Source organism: Pseudophryne corroboree, unplaced genomic scaffold (genome assembly GCF_028390025.1).
Source record: "Pseudophryne corroboree isolate aPseCor3 unplaced genomic scaffold, aPseCor3.hap2 scaffold_490, whole genome shotgun sequence".
Classification (NCBI taxonomy): Eukaryota; Metazoa; Chordata; class Amphibia; order Anura; family Myobatrachidae; genus Pseudophryne; species Pseudophryne corroboree.
The window spans coordinates 419,327-432,651 of record NW_026970098.1 but is presented as its reverse complement, the minus strand read 5'-3'; the positions used below and the strand labels follow the sequence as shown (position 1 = coordinate 432,651).

Below are 13,325 nucleotides of genomic sequence, written 5' to 3'. Positions count from 1 at the left end.
AAATCCGAATCTCGCGAGAATCCGACAGCGGGATGATGACATTTTCCCTTGTTCAGGTTTTCCGAGTCAGGCGGGAACAACCGAGCCTGCCTCGGAGGAGGAGTTTGTGGGGTTCGTGGGGAATTCGGTTCTCGGAGAACCGAACCCGCTCCTCTCTACCTTATACCCATCAATTTTTTTTATTTTCAATCTAAGCCCCTGCAGTTTTCTGTAAGCATCTGCTTTGCTATGATGATCAACAAGTCACAAGGGCAAACACTCAGGGCTTGAGGTGTAGATCTTAGGACCAGCTGCTACAAGCATGGCAGAGGTGTCACTATCACTGGTGACACCCAGAGAGGTGGCGAGGGAGATTGTAATGCAGTGCGCGCAGATAAGCAGCGCAATGGTAAAAAGGAGGCATGGTTTCATAGGTAGGGGCGTGGCCTGGTGGCCTGAATCTACATTTTGTTGCTCCGGGTGTCCCGGGGGTTGGGGGCTGCACCGGGGACTAGTGTGTGAGCGGTGCTGGCTCCTGCACAGTGACATGGCATGGCCACTAGAGATGTGCACCGGAAATTTTTCGGGTTTTGTGTTTTGGTTTTGGGTTCGGTTCCGCGGCCGTGTTTTGGGTTCGAACGCGTTTTGGCTAAACCTCACCGAATTTTTTTTGTCGGATTCGGGTGTGTTTTGGATTCGGGTGTTTTTTTCAAAAAACCCTAAAAAACAGCTTAAATCATAGAATTTGGGAGTCATTTTGATCCCAAAGTATTATTAACCTCAATAACCATAATTTCCACTAATTTTCAGTCTATTCTTAACACCTCACACCTCACAATATTATTTTTAGTCCTAAAATTTGCACCGAGGTCGCTGGATGACTAAGCTCAGTGACCCAAGTGGCCGACACAAACACCTGGCCCATCTAGGAGTGGCACTGCAGTGTCACGCATGATGGCCCTTCCAAAAAACACTCCCCAAACAGCACATGACGCAAAGAAAAAAAGAGGCGCAATGAGGTAGCTGTGTGACTAAGCTCAGCGACCCAAGTGGCCGACACAAACACCTGGCCCATCTAGGAGTGGCACTGCAGTGTCACGCAGGATGGCCCTTCCAAAAAACACTCCCCAAACAGCACATGACGCAAAGAAAAAAAGAGGCGCAATGAGGTAGCTGTGTGACTAAGCTCAGCGACCCAAGTGGCCGACACAAACACCTGGCCCATCTAGGAGTGGCACTGCAGTGTCACGCAGGATGGCCCTTCCAAAAACACTCCCCAAACAGCACATGACGCAAAGAAAAAAAGAGGCGCAATGAGGTAGCTGTGTGACTAAGCTCAGCGACCCAAGTGGCCGACACAAACACCTGGCCCATCTAGGAGTGGCACTGCAGTGTCACGCAGGATGGCCCTTCCAAAAAACACTCCCCAAACAGCACATGACGCAAAGAAAAAAAGTGGCGCAATGAGGTAGCTGTGTGACTAAGCTCAGCGACCCAAGTGGACGACACAAACACCTGGCCCATCTAGGAGTGTCACTGCAGTGTCACGCAGGATGGCCCTTCCAAAAAACACTCCCCAAACAGCACATGACGCAAAGAAAAAAAGAGGCGCAATGAGGTAGCTGTGTGACTAAGCTCAGCGACCCAAGTGGCCGACACAAACACCTGGCCCATCTAGGAGTGGCACTGCAGTGTCACGCAGGATGGCCCTTCCAAAAAACACTCCCCAAACAGCACATGACGCAAAGAAAAATAAAAGAAAAAAGAGGTGCAAGGTGGAATTGCCTTGGGCCCTCCCACCCACCCTTATGTTGTATAAACAGGACATGCACACTTTAACCAACCCATCATTTCAGTGACAGGGTCTGCCACACGACTGTGACTGAAATGACGGGTTGGTTTTGACCCCCACCAAAAAAGAAGCAATAAATCTCTCCTTGCACAAACTGGCTCTATAGAGGCAAGATGTCCACCTCATCATCATCCTCCGATTCATCACCGTGTACATCCCCCTCCTCACAGATTATCAATTCGTCCCCACTGGAATCCACCATCTCAGCTCCCTGTATACTTTGTGGAGGCAATTGCTGCTGGTCAATGTCTCCACGGAGCAATTGATTATAATTCATTTTAATGAACATCATCTTCTCCACATTTTCTGGAAGTAACCTCGTACGCCGATTGCTGACAAGGTGAGCGGCGGCACTAAACACTCTTTCGGAGTACACACTTGTGGGAGGGCAACTTAGGTAGAATAAAGCCAGTTTGTGCAAGGGCCTCCAAATTGCCTCTTTTTCCTGCCAGTATACGTACGGACTGTCTGACGTGCCTACTTGGATGCGGTCACTCATATAATCCTCCACCATTCTTTCAATGGTGAGAGAATCATATGCAGTGACAGTAGACGACATGTCCGTAATCGTTGGCAGGTCCTTCAGTCCGGACCAGATGTCAGCATCAGCAGTCGCTCCAGACTGCCCTGCATCACCGCCAGCGGGTGGGCTCGGAATTCTGAGCCTTTTCCTCGCACCCCCAATTGCGGGAGACTGTGAAGGAGGAGCTGTTGACCGATCAAGTTCCGCTTGACTTGATAATTTTCTCACCAGCAGGTCTTTGAACCCCTGCAGACTTGTGTCTGCCGGAAAGAGAGATACAACGTAGGTTTTAAATCTAGGATCGAGCACGGTGGCCAAAATGTAGTGCTCTGATTTCAACAGATTGACCACCCGTGAATCCTGGTTAAGCGAATGAAGGGCTCCATCCACAAGTCCCACATGCCTAGCGGAATCGCTCTGTCTTAGCTCCTCCTTCAATGTCTCCAGCTTCTTCTGCAAAAGCCTGATGACGGGAATGACCTGACTCAGGCTGGCAGTGTCTGAACTGACTTCACGTGTGGCAAGTTCAAAAGGTTGCAGAACCTTGCACAACGTTGAAATCATTCTCCACTGCGCTTGAGACAGGTGCATTCCACCTCCTATATCGTGGTCAGATGTATAGGCTTGAATGGCCTTTTGCTGCTCCTCCATCCTCTGAAGCATATAGAGGGTTGAATTCCACCTCGTTTCCACTTCTTGCTTCAGATGATGGCAGGGCAGGTTCAGGCGTTTTTGGTGTTGCTCCAGTCTTCTGTACGTGGTGCCTGTACGCCGAAAGTGTCCCGCAATTCTTGTGGCCACCGACAGCATCTCTTGCACGCCCCTGTCGTTTTTTAAATAATTCTGCACCACCAAATTCAAGGTATGTGCAAAACATGGGACGTGCTGGAATTTGCCCAGATATAATGCACGCACAATATTGCTGGCGTTGTCCGATGCCACAAATCCACAGGAGAGTCCAATTGGGGTAAGCCATTCTGTGATGATCTTCCTCAGTTGCCGTAAGAGGTTTTCATCTGTGTGCGTATTCTGGAAAGCGGTGATACAAAGCGTAGCCTGCCTAGGAAAGAGTTGGCGTTTGCGAGATGCTGCTACTGGTGCCGCCGCTGCTGTTCTTGCGGCGGGAGTCAATACATCTACCCAGTGGGCTGTCACAGTCATATAGTCCTGAGTCTGCCCTGCTCCACTTGTCCACATGTCCGTGGTTAAGTGGACATTGGGTACAACTGCATTTTTTAGGACACTGGTGAGTCTTTTTCTGAGGTCTGTGTACATTTTCGGTATCGCCTGCCTAGAGAAATGGAACCTAGATAGTATTTGGTACCGGGGACACAGTACCTCAATCAAGTCTATAGTTGGCTCTGAAGTAATGATGGATACCGGAACCACGTTTCTCACTGCCCAGGATGCCAAGGCCTCAGTTATCCGCTTTGCAGCAGGATGACTGCTGTGATATTTCATCTTCCTCGCAAAGGACTGTTGGACAGTCAATTGCTTGGTGGAAGTAGTAAAAGTGGTCTTACGACTTCCCCTCTGGGATGACCATCGACTCCCAGCAGCAACAACAGCAGCGCCAGCAGCAGTAGGCGTTACACTCAAGGATGCATCGGAGGAATCCAAGGCAGGAGAGAACTCGTCAGAATTGCCAGTGACATGGCCTGCAGGACTATTGGCATTCCTGGGGAAGGAGGAAATTGACACTGAGGGAGTTGGTGGGGTGGTTTGCGTGAGCTTGGTTACAAGAGGAAGGGATTTACTGGTCAGTGGACTGCTTCCGCTGTCGCCCAAAGTTTTTGAACTTGTCACTGACTTATGATGAATGCGCTGCAGGTGACGTATAAGGGAGGATGTTCCGAGGTGGTTAACGTCCTTACCCCTACTTATTACAGCTTGACAAAGGCAACACACGGCTTGACACCTGTTGTCCGCATTTCTGTTGAAATACTTCCACACCGAAGAGCTGATTTTTTTGGTATTTTCACCAGGCATGTCAATGGCCATATTCCTCCCACGGACAACAGGTGTCTCGCCGGGTGCCTGACTTAAACAAACCACCTCACCATCAGAATCCTCCTTGTCAATTTCCTCCCCAGCGCCAGCAACACCCATATTCTCCTCATCCTGGTGTACTTCAACACTGACATCTTCAATCTGACTATCAGGAACTGGACTGCGGGTGCTCCTTCCAGCACTTGCAGGGGGCGTGCAAATGGTGGAAGGTGCATGCTCTTCACGTCCAGTGTTGGGAAGGTCAGGCATCGCAACCGACACAATTGGACTCTCCTTGTGGATTTGTGATTTTGAAGAACGCACAGTTCTTTGCTGTGCTTTTGCCAGCTTAAGTCTTTTCATTTTTCTAGCGAGAGGCTGAGTGCTTCCATCCTCATGTGAAGCTGAACCACTAGCCATGAAGATAGGCCAGGGCCTCAGCCGTTCCTTGCCACTCCGTGTGGTAAATGGCATATTGGCAAGTTTACGCTTCTCCTCCGACGATTTTTATTTAGATTTTTGAGTCATTTTTTTACTGATCTTTTGTGTTTTGGATTTTACATGCTCTGTACTATGACATTGGGCATCGGCCTTGGCAGACGACGTTGATGGAATTTCATCGTCTCGGCCATGACTAGTGGCAGCAGCTTCAGCACGAGGTGGAAGTGGATCTTGATCTTTCCCTATTTTTGGAACCTCAACATTTTTGTTCTCCATATTTTAATAGGCACAACTAAAAGGCACCTCAGGTAAACAATGGAGATGGATGGATACTAGTATACTTATGGATGACGAGTGACTGACGACACAGAGGTAGCTACAGCCGTGGACTACCGTACTGCGTCTGCTAGTATAGAGATGATAATTAATGATATAAAAAAAAATATATATATAACTACTGTAGGTATATATAATATAATGACGGACCTGGTGGACACTGTCAGCAGACTGCTAAACTACTAGTATGAAGAAGATAGAAAAAAACTTCCACCACAGGTAGGTAGGTATACAATTATGGACGAGCACTGACGACACAGAGATAGCCACAGCCGTGGCCTACCGTACTGCATCTGCTAGTATAGAGATGATAATTAATGATATAAAAAAAAATATATATAACTACTGTAGGTATATATAATATAATGACGGACCTGGTGGACACTGTCAGCAGACTGCTAAACTACTAGTATGAAGAAGATAGAAAAAAAAACCCACCACAGTTAGGTATACAATTATGGACGAGTGACGACACAGAGGTAGGTACAGCCGTGGACTACCGTACTGCGTCTGCTAGTATAGATAATATACTAAATATATTACTACTGTAGGTATATAATATAATGACGGACCTGGTGGACACTGTCAGCAGACTCCTAAACTACTAGTATGAAGAAGATAGAAAAAAACCCCCCACCACAGGTAGGTATACAATTATGGACGAGCACTGACGACACAGAGGTAGGTACAGCCGTGGACTACCGTACTGCATCTGCTAGTATAGATAATATAATAAATATATTACTACTGTAGGTATATAATATAATGACGGACCTGGTGGACACTGTCAGCAGACTGCTAAACTACTAGTATGAAGAAGATAAAAAAAAAACCCCACCACAGGTAGGTAGGTATACAATTATGGACGAGCACTGACGACACAGAGATAGCCACAGCCGTGGACTACCGTACTGCGTCTGCTAGTATAGATAATATAATAAATATATTACTACTGTAGGTATATAATATAATGATGGACCTGGTGGACACTGTCAGTAGACTCCTAAACTACTAGTATGAAGAAGATAGAAAAAAAAAAACCACCACAGGTAGGTAGGTATACAATTATGGACGAGCACTGACGACACAGAGATAGCCACAGCCGTGGACTACCGTACTGCGTCTGCTAATATAGAGATGATAAAGATGAAAAAAAAAATATAACACTACTGCAGGTAAATATTTATATAATATATGTATGACGGACCTGCTGGACACTGTCAGCAGAATGCATTTATAGAATAAAAAAAAAACACCACAGGAGTGTTTAACTTTTTCAGGCAGACAATATACTGGTGGTCACACTGGCAGCAAAAGTGTGCACTGTACTCCTGCTATAACTGCTCCCCAGTCTCCCCCACAATTAAGCTGTGTGAGCAGTGAGCACTCAGCACAGTCAGATATACATAGATGATATATCATGCAGCACACTGAGGCTGAGCACAGATATGGTATGTGTATCGTTTTTTTTCAGGCAGAGAACGGATTATAAATAATAAAACTGGTGGTCACTATCAGCAAAACTCTGCACTACTGAGTACTCCTGACAAGTTCAACTGCTCCCCAAATTAGTAGTAAATCAAATGTCACTCGTCTCTATCTTCTAATCTAAACGGAGAGGACGCCAGCCACGTCCTCTCCCTATCAATCTCAATGCACGTGTGAAAATGGCGGCGACGCGCGGCTCCTTATATAGAATCCAAGTCTCGTGAGAATCCGACAGCGGGATGATGACGTTCGGGCGCGCTCGGGTTAACCGAGCAAGGCGAGAGGATCCGAGTCTGCTCGGACCCGAGCAAAAAAGGGTGAAGTTCGGGCGGGTTCGGATTCCGAGGAACCGAACCCGCTCATCTCTTATGGCCACCCAGCATGACGCCTCCCTTCTTGACCATGCTGTAATTGCAGTCGCACTGCAGTTCAGCGTGATCATAAAAAATGGTGTAGCCTCCTGCTGGTGCAGACTGTATGTGCGCGCAGGAAGCCGCCACCATTTTTGTGATCACAGCGGCTGAATGTGATGTCATACAGCTGCTGTGACCACGCCCCCTGTGTCTCCTCCATTGCAGACCCCATTTTGAAGCCTTGCCCCCGCACCGCTCCATCCCTGACTTGGAAATGGAGTGTTGCTGACCCCCCTCTCCCCCCCTGCCCCGATTGACAGGCAGAGGCGATCGCATTCTCTGCGGGGTGCCGCAGAAAATGCAGGCACATGCGTATGCTCTTAGCAATTTTTGCAGTTGGATCACTTATTGTGATTGCAATCCAACCTGAATCAGGCCCTATTACCTATCACAATGCGCTGCGGGCAGTACAAAATTGGTTTAATATAGGAGAAAAACCCCCAGACCTGTGCTCCTTAACTGTACCTGGTGGCTAGTGGAGCGGCTGCCCAGTAATCAGTGTCCACGCCAGTGCGCACACGGTCCACCCCCTACGGCCACGCTCCCCTTCATCAGCGGCCTCGTGATCCGGAAGGGCGGTGTGTGTGTGACTGACCTTAGGAAGAAACCGGAGCCTCCGCTGCAGTGACCCAGCAACCAGGGCACGGGAGTATACAGCGCCGCTGGGAGTGATGAAGCTGCAGTAAAGATGTCTATTAGACCTAGCCTGCTGCAGCCCTTGTAGATTCTCATAAAACAAGTTCTTCTTTTCTTGTCAAAATGAATAGCTAAGAATTGGCTTCCTGAGGCAGGCCCCTGTTAAGTGGCCTGCTACTGAAGGCACCAACTACAAACTGAGCTCCCTGTTCATGGAAGCGGGGTTATAGAGGAGGATGCGCTGAGCATCTTGGGAACAGTCAAAAGCTTTGAGTCGGTTGGTGCCTCAGATCAAGATCCTACTCTACACCCCAATGTGAATCCTTGTGGAGTCCTGTGTACCCCACAGAAGAAATTAATGTGTCACACCCATTGGCAGCAACCTTAGAATAGCTGCTGATGGGCACAATTGAGAAAGGAAGGGGGGGGGGGACATTTGAATCCAGCACATAGATGCAATTCAAATATGTAATTTGTACCTTCCTATTTTAAAATATAATGGATGAACTTCACCCTGTGAGAACAATCTTCATGATCAAGAGATCTCATATGCAAAATAAGTATGAGTTGGGATAGGGCTGGGGAGGGTGGCTGCTCGGGCAGCCCCTCCCCCATCAAGTTAAGGAGATTCAACTGAGGAAGCACAAGGGAACTCTCGTCTGGGGACAACAACTGCAGGGAGACCACATCTTTTCAGATGAACATGGGAGGGCGGAAGGCTGCCTAATACTGAAGCACCATCAAATATCAAACCATATGCAACAACTAGTACAAGCATTCCTGGGGGAAGGTCTGCAGCAGACGGATTTGCATACGGTGATGTCATCCAAGCAGTGGGCCAAAGTTGGCTGGAACCCTCATCTGCATATGAAAAGAGAAAAGGGGCATGCAGGGCATGGCGGCCTTTTGCGGTGCTTGGATGACCCCTAGTTCGCATTAAACACCCCCACCCTCCTTTGGTGTGGGGCTCATGTTGGCTATGCCCCAGCCCCTGAAGCATTCAAGCTGATTTCTTGCAGCAGCTGGGCACTGTAACAGCTCCAGAGCTGCTCTGTAAGGCAACTAAAAGGGTGTGGGCCCTGCAGCACTACCTGTAGTTCGCATTGTGCGTTGGAAGGCACAAAGTAAGCAGACGGGAGAAGTCAGGATAGTGCGCAAGGGCATAGAAGGGAGTGGCTCCAGAAAAGAGAAGTGGAAACAGACAGCTAACTAGGCTGGAGAGAGACCTGAGACAAAGAGATCTGAATTATACGAGAGCCGACCAGGGGAAACACAAATTATGCAATCAAGTTTCCCACATTTGGGGAAATCACAGGACCAGCACACCCAGAGTGCAATGGGTGAGCCTTGCCCTGGGAGAAGCACCTTCATGATCATAGTATCTCACCTGGCAGGTAAGTAGGAGTTGGGCTAGAGCTGGGGAGGGTCACTGCTCGGGCACCCCCCTGTCAAGTGAAGGAGATCCAACTGAGGCAGCACAAGGGAACTCTCGAAAGAAGAACAAGGCTAGAGGAATATATGAGACAAAGAAATCTGACTTTTACCAGAGCTGACCAGAGGAAAACACAAACACAGTCCCCCACTACCACAAAAAATGCAGGCGAGTTTCCCACATTTGGGGAAATCACAGGGGTCAGCATACCCAGAATGCAATGAATGAACCTCACCCTGGGTGAACAATCTTCATGACCATGGTGTCTCCTATGCAAAATAAGTATGATTTGGGATAGGGCTGGGAGGGCCGCTGCTCAGGCACATCTCTGTCAAGTAAAGGAGATTCAACTGAGGCAGCACAAGGGAACTCTCATCTGGGGACAACAACTGCAGGGAGAACACATATTTTCAGATGAACATGGGAGGGCAGAAGGCTGCCTAATACTGAAGCACCCCCAAACAACAAACCAAATGCAACAACTAGTGCAAGCATTCCTGGGGCAAGGCCTGCAGCAGATGGATTTGCATATGGTGATGTCATCCAAGCAGTGGGTCAAAGTTGGCTTCAACCCTCATCTGCATATGAAAAGAGAAAAGGGGCGTGCAGGGCATGGCGGCCTTTTGCGGTGCTTGGATTACCCCTAGTTCGCATTAAACACCCCCACCCACCTTTGGTGTGGGGCTCATGTTGGCCATGCCCCATCCCCTGAAGCATTCAAGCTGATTTCTTGCAGCAGCTGGGCACTGTAACAGCTCCAGAGCTGCTCTTTAAGGCAAGTAAAAGATTGTGTGGGCCCTGCAGCACTACCTGTAGTTTGCATTGTGCATTGGAAGGCACAAAGTAAGCAGACGGGAGGAGAAGTCAGGATAGTGCACAAGGGTATAGAAGGGAGGGGCTCAAGATAAAAGAAGTGGAAACAGACAGCAAACTAGGCTGGAGAAAGACCTGAGACAAAGAGATCTGAATTATACGAGAGCCGACCAGAGGAAACACAAATTATGCAGTCAAGTGTCCCACATTTGGGGAAATCGTAGGAGCAGCACACCCAGAGTGCAATGGGTGAGCCTTGCCCTGGGAGAAGCACCTTCCTGATCATAGTATCTCACCTGGCAGGTAAGTAGGAGTTGGGCTAGAGCTGGGGAGGGTCGCTGCTCGGGCACCCCCCTGTCAAGTGAAGGAGATCCACCTGAGGCAGCACAAGGGAATTCTCGAAAGAAGAACAAGGCTAGAGGAAAATCTGAGACAAAGAAATCTGAGTTTTAACAGAGCTGACCAGAGGAAAGCACAAACACAGTCCCCCACTACCACAAATAATGCAGTCGAGTTTCCCACATTTGGGTAAATCACAGGGGTCAGCATACCCAAAATGCAATGAATGAACCTCACCCTGGGAGAACAATCTTCATGACCATGGTATCTCCTATGCAAAATAAGTATGATATGGGATAGGGCTGGGGAGGGCCGCTGCTCATGCACATCTCTGTCAAGTAAAGGAGATTCAACTGAGGCAGCACAAGGGAACTCTCATCTGGGGACAACAACTGCAGGGAGAACACATATTTTCAGATGAACATGGGAGGGCAGAAGGCTGCCTAATACTGAAGCACCCCCAAACAACAAACCAAATGCAACAACTAGTGCAAGCATTCCTGGGGGAAGTTCTGCAGAAGACGGATTTGCATACGGTGATGTCATCCAAGCAGTGGGCCAAAGTTGGCTGGAACCCTCATCTGCATATGAAAAGAGAAAAGGGGTATGCAGGGCATGGCGGCCTTTTGCGGCGCTTGGATGACCCTTAGTTCGCATTAAACACCCCCACCCTCCTTCGGTGTGGGGCTCATGTTGGCCATGCCCCATCCCCTGAAGCATTCAAGCTGATTTCTTGCAGCAGCTTGGCACTGTATCAGCTCCAGAGCTGCTCTGTAAGGCAAGTAAAAGGGTGTGGGCCCTGCAGCACTACCTGTAGTTTGCATTGTGCATTGGAAGGCACAAAGTAAGCATACAGGAGGAGAAGTCAGGATAGTGCACAAGGGTATAAAAGCGAGTTTCCCACATTTGGGAAAATCACAGGGGTCAGCATACCCAGAATGCAATGAATGAACCTCACCCTGGGAGAACAATCTTCATGACCATGGTATCTCCTATGCAAAATAAGTATGATTTGGGATAGGGCTGGGGAGGGCCGCTGCTCAGGCACATCTCTGTCAAGTAAAGGAGATTCAACTGAGGCAGCACAAGGGAACTCTCATCTGGGGACAACAACTGCAGGGAGAACACATATTTTCAGATAAAAATCTTGGTCATGCTCTGGTTTCTCTTCAGAACGAACAAATCTTTCGCCTTTTATTAAAGATTTCCGTGGAGAGGAGCAAAACCGAGTTTTATCTCAATTTTTGCATGCCCCATCTTTTTGGGGTTTCTTTTATCGGTTTAAAGATAGAATGAGTGTGCTTTAATGTAAGCTCATTTGCATAGAAATGACAGTAAATGTTTGTTTCTTTTCAAACAGAACTTTCTTGACCATGCTACTTGCTTGAAAGATCTGGGAGCACATGGAATACAGTACAAACCATGCTTATAGCAAGGAGAAGCCAGGTGAGAAATCTGCTTACTTTCAAGTTGGGCGCTCACTTTGATCTGAATGAGGACTGCTGGCACAGCATTTAGGCGACAGGTGGAATCTTGGTCATGCTCTGGTTTCTCTTCAGAACGAACAAATCTTTCGCCTTTTATTAAAGATTTCTGTGGAGAGGAGCAAAACTGAGTTTTATCTCAATTTTTGCATGCCCCATATTATTGGGGTTTCTTTTATCAGTTTCTTGTTAGCTTTAATGTAAGTTTATTTGCATAACAATGACTATAAATGTCTGTTTCTTTTCAAGCAGAACTTTCTTGACCATTCTAATTGCTTGAAAGATCTGGGAGCACATGGAAAAGAGTACAAACCATGCTTATAGCAAGGGGAAGCCTGGTGAGAAATCTGCTTTCTTTCTTTCAAATTGGGTGCTCACTTTGCGCTGAATGAGGACTGCTGGCATGGCACTCAGGCGACAGGTGGAATCTTAGTCATACTCTGGTTTCTCTTCAAAACGAACAGATCTTTCGCCTTTTACTAAAGATTTCCGTGGAGAGGAGCAAAACTGAGTTTTATCTCAATTTTTGCATGCTCCGTCTTATTGGGGTTTCTTTTATCGGTTTAAAGATAGAACGAGTGTGCTTTAATGTAAGCTCATTTGCATAGAAATGACAGTAAATGTTTGTTTCTTTTCAAACAGAACTTTCTTGACTATACTAAATGCTTGAAAGATTTGGGAGCACATGGAAAAGAGTACAAACCATGTTTATAGCAAGGGGAAGCCTGGTGAGAAATCTGCTTTCTTTCTTTCAAATTGGGTGCTCACTTTGAGCTGAATGAGGACTGCTGGCATGGCACTCAGGCGACAGGTGGAATCTTGGTCATGTTCTGGTTTCTCTTCAGAACGAACAAATCTTTCGCCTTTTACTAAAGATTTCCGTGGAGAGGAGCAAAACTGAGTTTTATCTCAATTTTTGCATGCCCCATCTTATTGGGATTTTATTTTATCGGTTTAAAGATAGAACGAGTGTGCTTTAATGTAAGCTCATTTGCATAGAAATGACAGTAAATGTTTGTTTCTTTTCAAACAGAACTTTCTTGACCACACTAATTGCTTGAAAGATCTGGGAGCACATGGAAAAGAGTACAAACCATGTTTATAGCAAGGGGAAGCCTGGTGAGAAATCTGCTTTCTTTCTTTCAAATTGGGTGCTCACTTTGAGCTGAATGAGGATTGCTGGCATGGCACTCAGGCGACAGGTGGAATCTTGGTCATGCTCTGGTTTCTCTTCAAAACGAACAGATCTTTCGCCTTTTACTAAAGATTTCCGTGGAGAGGAGCAAAACTGAGTTTTATCTCAATTTTTGCATGCTCCGTCTTATTGGGGTTTCTTTTATCGGTTTAAAGATAGAACGAGTGTGCTTTAATGTAAGCTCATTTGCATAGAAATGACAGTAAATGTTTGTTTCTTTTCAAACAGAACTTTCTTGACTATACTAAATGCTTGAAAGATTTGGGAGCACATGGAAAAGAGTACAAACCATGTTTATAGCAAGGGGAAGCCTGGTGAGAAATCTGCTTTCTTTCTTTCAAATTGGGTGCTCACTTTGAGCTGAATGAGGACTGCTGGCATGGCACTCAGGCGACAGGTGGAATC

General features: G+C 47.2%; 9 non-coding genes and 1 pseudogene across 9 annotated transcripts; 5 read left to right on the top strand and 5 right to left on the bottom strand.

Annotated features, from left to right (window-relative positions):
* Positions 1-8,896: 8,896 nt before the first annotated feature.
* On the bottom strand, positions 8,897-9,059 carry LOC135029594 (U1 spliceosomal RNA). The gene has a single exon (XR_010225708.1). It is a non-coding gene; the product is annotated as a U1 spliceosomal RNA (small nuclear RNA).
* A 152-nt stretch (positions 9,060-9,211) lies between these two features.
* Positions 9,212-9,375, bottom strand: LOC135029519 (U1 spliceosomal RNA). The gene has a single exon (XR_010225645.1). It is a non-coding gene; the product is annotated as a U1 spliceosomal RNA (small nuclear RNA).
* Positions 9,376-10,050: 675 nt separating this feature from the next.
* Positions 10,051-10,213, bottom strand: LOC135029556 (U1 spliceosomal RNA). The gene has a single exon (XR_010225678.1). It is a non-coding gene; the product is annotated as a U1 spliceosomal RNA (small nuclear RNA).
* Positions 10,214-10,365: 152 nt separating this feature from the next.
* LOC135029493 (U1 spliceosomal RNA) lies at positions 10,366-10,529 on the bottom strand. The gene has a single exon (XR_010225620.1). It is a non-coding gene; the product is annotated as a U1 spliceosomal RNA (small nuclear RNA).
* A 593-nt stretch (positions 10,530-11,122) lies between these two features.
* Positions 11,123-11,250, bottom strand: LOC135029629 (U1 spliceosomal RNA; annotated as a pseudogene).
* A 144-nt stretch (positions 11,251-11,394) lies between these two features.
* On the top strand, positions 11,395-11,510 carry LOC135029658 (U5 spliceosomal RNA). The gene has a single exon (XR_010225759.1). It is a non-coding gene; the product is annotated as a U5 spliceosomal RNA (small nuclear RNA).
* Positions 11,511-11,780: 270 nt separating this feature from the next.
* Positions 11,781-11,896, top strand: LOC135029664 (U5 spliceosomal RNA). Its single transcript, XR_010225765.1, has one exon. It is a non-coding gene; the product is annotated as a U5 spliceosomal RNA (small nuclear RNA).
* Positions 11,897-12,160: 264 nt separating this feature from the next.
* LOC135029648 (U5 spliceosomal RNA) lies at positions 12,161-12,276 on the top strand. Its single transcript, XR_010225749.1, has one exon. It is a non-coding gene; the product is annotated as a U5 spliceosomal RNA (small nuclear RNA).
* A 274-nt stretch (positions 12,277-12,550) lies between these two features.
* LOC135029651 (U5 spliceosomal RNA) lies at positions 12,551-12,666 on the top strand. The gene has a single exon (XR_010225752.1). It is a non-coding gene; the product is annotated as a U5 spliceosomal RNA (small nuclear RNA).
* Positions 12,667-12,941: 275 nt separating this feature from the next.
* LOC135029661 (U5 spliceosomal RNA) lies at positions 12,942-13,057 on the top strand. The gene has a single exon (XR_010225762.1). It is a non-coding gene; the product is annotated as a U5 spliceosomal RNA (small nuclear RNA).
* The last annotated feature ends 268 nt before the right edge of the window (positions 13,058-13,325 follow it).